This window comes from Syngnathus typhle, unplaced genomic scaffold, assembly GCF_033458585.1.
Source record: "Syngnathus typhle isolate RoL2023-S1 ecotype Sweden unplaced genomic scaffold, RoL_Styp_1.0 HiC_scaffold_417, whole genome shotgun sequence".
Lineage (NCBI taxonomy): Eukaryota > Metazoa > Chordata > Actinopteri > Syngnathiformes > Syngnathidae > Syngnathus > Syngnathus typhle.
In genome coordinates this window covers 20001-25781 of record NW_026872320.1, presented here as the reverse complement: position 1 = coordinate 25781, position 5781 = coordinate 20001, and positions in this window count along the sequence as shown.

Here is a 5781-nt window from a genome sequence, read left to right as displayed (position 1 = left end):
TCGCCTAAGTGCCAACGGCTCTTGCGCCGTAATGTGTCCGCTTTGCCTGGTTCCCTCGGTCGGCCACAAATAGCGAAAAACCAGCCTCTCCTTCTGGAGCTCGCCTAAGTGCCAACGGCTCTTGCGCCGTAATGTGTCCGCTTTGCCTGGTTCCCTCGGTCGGCCACAAATAGCGAAAAACCAGCCTCTCCTTCTGGAGCTCGCCTAAGTGCCAACGGCTCTTGCGCCGTAATGTGTCCGCTTTGCCTGGTTCCCTCGGTCGGCCACAAATAGCGAAAAACCAGCCTCTCCTTCTGGAGCTCGCCTAAGTGCCAACGGCTCTTGCGCCGTAATGTGTCCGCTTTGCCTGGTTCCCTCGGTCGGCCACAAACGGCGAAAAACCAGCCTCTCCTTCTGGAGCTCGCCTAAGTGCCAACGGCTCTTGCGCCGTAATGTGTCCGCTTTGCCTGGTTCCCTCGGTCGGCCACAAATAGCGAAAAATCAGCCTCTCCTTCTGGAGCTCGTGCCAACTTTGGCGAATATTTTCTAAGTGCCAACGGCTCTTGCGCCGTAATGTGTCCGCTTTGCCTGGTTCCCTCGGTCGGCCACAAACGGCGAAAAATCAGCCTCTCCTTCTGGAGCTCGCCTAAGTGCCAACGGCTCTTGCGCCGTAATGTGTCCGCTTTGCCTGGTTCCCTCGGTCGGCCACAAATAGCGAAAAACCAGCCTCTCCTTCTGGAGCTCGCCTAAGTGCCAACGGCTCTTGCGCCGTAATGTGTCCGCTTTGCCTGGTTCCCTCGGTCGGCCACAAACGGCGAAAAACCAGCCTCTCCTTCTGGAGCTCGCCTAAGTGCCAACGGCTCTTGCGCCGTAATGTGTCCGCTTTGCCTGGTTCCCTCGGTCGGCCACAAATAGCGAAAAATCAGCCTCTCCTTCTGGAGCTCGTGCCAACTTTGGCGAATATTTTCTAAGTGCCAACGGCTCTTGCGCCGTAATGTGTCCGCTTTGCCTGGTTCCCTCGGTCGGCCACAAACGGCGAAAAATCAGCCTCTCCTTCTGGAGCTCGCCTAAGTGCCAACGGCTCTTGCGCCGTAATGTGTCCGCTTTGCCTGGTTCCCTCGGTCGGCCACAAATAGCGAAAAACCAGCCTCTCCTTCTGGAGCTCGCCTAAGTGCCAACGGCTCTTGCGCCGTAATGTGTCCGCTTTGCCTGGTTCCCTCGGTCGGCCACAAACGGCGAAAAACCAGCCTCTCCTTCTGGAGCTCGCCTAAGTGCCAACGGCTCTTGCGCCGTAATGTGTCCGCTTTGCCTGGTTCCCTCGGTCGGCCACAAATAGCGAAAAATCAGCCTCTCCTTCTGGAGCTCGTGCCAACTTTGGCGAATATTTTCTAAGTGCCAACGGCTCTTGCGCCGTAATGTGTCCGCTTTGCCTGGTTCCCTCGGTCGGCCACAAACGGCGAAAAATCAGCCTCTCCTTCTGGAGCTCGCCTAAGTGCCAACGGCTCTTGCGCCGTAATGTGTCCGCTTTGCCTGGTTCCCTCGGTCGGCCACAAATAGCGAAAAACCAGCCTCTCCTTCTGGAGCTCGCCTAAGTGCCAACGGCTCTTGCGCCGTAATGTGTCCGCTTTGCCTGGTTCCCTCGGTCGGCCACAAACGGCGAAAAATCAGCCTCTCCTTCTGGAGCTCGCCTAAGTGCCAACGGCTCTTGCGCCGTAATGTGTCCGCTTTGCCTGGTTCCCTCGGTCGGCCACAAATAGCGAAAAACCAGCCTCTCCTTCTGGAGCTCGCCTAAGTGCCAACGGCTCTTGCGCCGTAATGTGTCCGCTTTGCCTGGTTCCCTCGGTCGGCCACAAATAGCGAAAAATCAGCCTCTCCTTCTGGAGCTCGCCTAAGTGCCAACGGCTCTTGCGCCGTAATGTGTCCGCTTTGCCTGGTTCCCTCGGTCGGCCACAAATAGCGAAAAATCAGCCTCTCCTTCTGGAGCTCGCGCCAACTTTGGCGAATATTTTCTAAGTGCCAACGGCTCTTGCGCCGTAATGTGTCCGCTTTGCCTGGTTCCCTCGGTCGGCCACAAATAGCGAAAAATCAGCCTCTCCTTCTGGAGCTCGCCTAAGTGCCAACGGCTCTTGCGCCGTAATGTGTCCGCTTTGCCTGGTTCCCTCGGTCGGCCACAAATAGCGAAAAATCAGCCTCTCCTTCTGGAGCTCGCGCCAACTTTGGCGAATATTTTCTAAGTGCCAACGGCTCTTGCGCCGTAAAGTGTCCGCTTTGTCTGGTTCCCTCGGTCGGCCACAAATAGCGAAAAATCAGCCTCTCCTTCTGGAGCTCGCGCAAGTGCCAACGGCTCTTGCGCCGTAAAGTGTCCGCTTTGTCTGGTTCCCTCGGTCGGCCACAAATAGCGAAAAATCAGCCTCTCCTTCTGGAGCTCGTGCCAACTTTGGCGAATATTTTCTAAGTGCCAACGGCTCTTGCGCCGTAAAGTGTCCGCTTTGTCTGGTTCCCTCGGTCGGCCACAAATAGCGAAAAATCAGCCTCTCCTTCTGGAGCTCGCGCAAGTGCCAACGGCTCTTGCGCCGTAAAGTGTCCGCTTTGTCTGGTTCCCTCGGTCGGCCACAAATAGCGAAAAATCAGCCTCTCCTTCTGGAGCTCGTGCCAACTTTGGCGAATATTTTCTAAGTGCCAACGGCTCTTGCGCCGTAAAGTGTCCGCTTTGTCTGGTTCCCTCGGTCGGCCACAAATAGCGAAAAATCAGCCTCTCCTTCTGGAGCTCGCGCAAGTGCCAACGGCTCTTGCGCCGTAAAGTGTCCGCTTTGTCTGGTTCCCTCGGTCGGCCACAAATAGCGAAAAATCAGCCTCTCCTTCTGGAGCTCGTGCCAACTTTGGCGAATATTTTCTAAGTGCCAACGGCTCTTGCGCCGTAATGTGTCCGCTTTGTCTGGTTCCCTCGGTCGGCCACAAATAGCGAAAAATCAGCCTCTCCTTCTGGAGCTCGTGCCAACTTTGGCGAATATTTTCTAAGTGCCAACGGCTCTTGCGCCGTAAAGTGTCCGCTTTGCCTGGTTCCCTCGGTCGGCCACAAATAGCGAAAAATCAGCCTCTCCTTCTGGAGCTCGCGCCAACTTTGTCAAAAAATTTCTAAGTGCCAACGGCTCTTGCGCCGTAAAGTGTCCGCTTTGCCTGGTTCCCTCGGTCGGCCACAAATAGCGAAAAATCAGCCTCTCCTTCTGGAGCTCGCGCCAACTTTGTCGAAAAATTTCTAAGTGCCAACGGCTCTTGCGCCGTAAAGTGTCCGCTTTGTCTGGTTCCCTCGGTCGGCCGCAAATAGCGAAAAATCAGCCTCTCGCCCGTCAGGTACCAGGCGTTGGGGTACCAGGGGTAAGTGCAGTACCAGCTTTGGTCTGTTGGTGCGCCAGAGTACGATGAGTTGGTCCCCCTAGTCACTGTACTCATTACCTTTACCCCCAAATCGCAAAATATAGTCAGAACGAGTGTGGGGAACACAAGTTTTGGCCCCGAGAACCAGGCGGCTGGTGTCTCTAGCGATGTGTTCCCCCCCAAAAAGTGTTCACATGCTCGGACAGCGAACCTAGGAGCTACCGCAAAGCACTCTGGAAGTGCAAGAGCGAAAAATTTTCTAAGTACAAAAACTCTCGAAAATTTTCAAAGTGTCACAGTGCTCGAAAATTTTCAAAGTGCTACATGCTTTCCATCCAAGGAAGGAATAGTGGAGGACCGGCCGCCTCCTTAAACACAAGCCGGCGGAACGACGGGGAGGACCGGCCGCCTCCTTAAACACAGGCCGGTGGAACGTTTGGCAGAATTCTTCTCGTGGAGGACCGGCCGCCTCCTTAAACACAAGCCGGCGGAACGACGGGGAGGACCGGCCGCCTCCTTAAACACAGGCCGGTGGAACGTTTGGCAGAATTCTTCTCGTGGAGGACCGGCCGCCTCCTTAAACACAGGCCGGTGGGAACGGTTGGCAGAATTGCGTGACGGCCGCCTGCTCCCGGCGTCCGCACGTGAACGAACACCCCCTCCCGGGGACGGCCGTCTGCTCCCGACCGCCGTCCTTCACCCCCTCACCTTCCGGACCCCCGTCTGCTCCCGGCGGGCCTCCGAGTACCCCCACCTTCTCCCGAACTGACCGACAGGCAATGAGACCCGCCTTGGTAGGGCCCCCACCGGCCCCGGCTCGCGCCGGCGTTGGGTGGACGGTTCCTCCCCACTTGCGGGTCGCTCTCCACGGAGGACCGGTCGCCTCACTAAACATAGGCCGGGCGAAAATCTGCGAATGTTATACATCCAAGGAGGGAGGACCGGCCGCCTCCTTAAACCACCGGCCGGGCGAAAATATGCGAATGTTATACATCCAAGGAGGGAGGACCGGTCGCCTCACTAAACATAGGCCGGGCGAAAATCTGCGAATGTTATACATCCAAGGAGGGAGGACCGGCCGCCTCCTTAAACCACCGGCCGGGCGAAAATCTGCGAATGTTATACATCCAAGAAAGGAAGGAAGGAGGGAACCGGCCGCCTCCTTAAACACAGGCCGGGCGAAAATCTGCGAATCTTATCCATCCAAGGACGGAGGACCGGCCGCCTCCTTAAACACAGGCCGGTAGGAACGGTTGGCAGAATCGCGTGACGGCCGCCTGCTCCCGGCGTCCGCACGTGAACGAACACCCCCTCCCGGGGACGGCCGTCTGCTCCCGGCCGCCGTCCTTCACCCCCCTCAGCTTCCGGACCCCCGTCTGCTCCCGGCGGGCCTCCGAGTACCCTCCCCTTCTCCCGAACTGACCGACTGGCACTCATGACCCGCCTTGGTAGGGCCCCCACCGGCCCCGGCTCGCGCCGGCGTTGGGTGGACGGTTCCTCCCCACTTGCGGGTCGCACTCTAGCGCCTCGGCCGCCGCGAGAGCGTGCGCTACGCGCCGCCCCCGCAGGCCTTGGCGCGACCGAACGGCAGCGAGACCGAGACGCCCCGAATCACCCACCTAGAGGAAATCAACGGAGGCCGAGCGCGCGATCCGATTGCGGCACGCCGCGTGGGTGTCCGCCGGCCGCGCCGGTCTACCGCGAATGCTGTTTCTCAAACCCTTGCCTAACCAGACGGCACCGCGGGATGTGTTGTCGCAACTCTGCTCGACTATCGGAATAGCCTTTCCCGACTACCGCGTTGCGGGAGGCGTCTTTCGTGCCGCCGGTGGCGTATGACCTTCCGCGAGAGGCGTGCGGGCTCGGGGGGGCCGCAACGACCGAGTCTGACTCGGACGGGGCGCAGCTTCCCTCCCGGTCGCAGCAATAAGCGCCGAACGCAGCGTTGGTCACCAGCCACCCCGGCGGGTTCGTCGGGAGCGCCGGTACCCTTCCGTAGCTAGTTGCCAGCTGGCCACAGCGGGCCGCACCGACCGAGTCTGACTCGGACGGGGCGCAGCTTCCCGTCTGGGTGACAGCGGCGCTGAGGACGGCGGGGCGGCCGGAACCCCTTCGACCCCCCGGCTCCCACCAGTGTCGATCAAACTCCGCATCCTGGCCGTAGCGCGAGACCGGCGGGCCGCAACGACCGAGTCTGACTCGGACGGGGCGCAGCTTCCCGCTTGGGCCTCGGCGCGCGCGCCTCGCGCGGGCAAGTCGCCGGCACAGCGCCGCGCCCCCGACCCCCGCTTTACGGAAACGAAGCGAGCCTCAGCGGGCCGCAACGACCGAGTCTGACTCGGACGGGGCGCAGCTTCCCGCCTGGGTCATCGCACGTTCCCCCAGCTCGGGCCTGGGAGGCCGACGCCTTTCCCCCGGACCACCGCC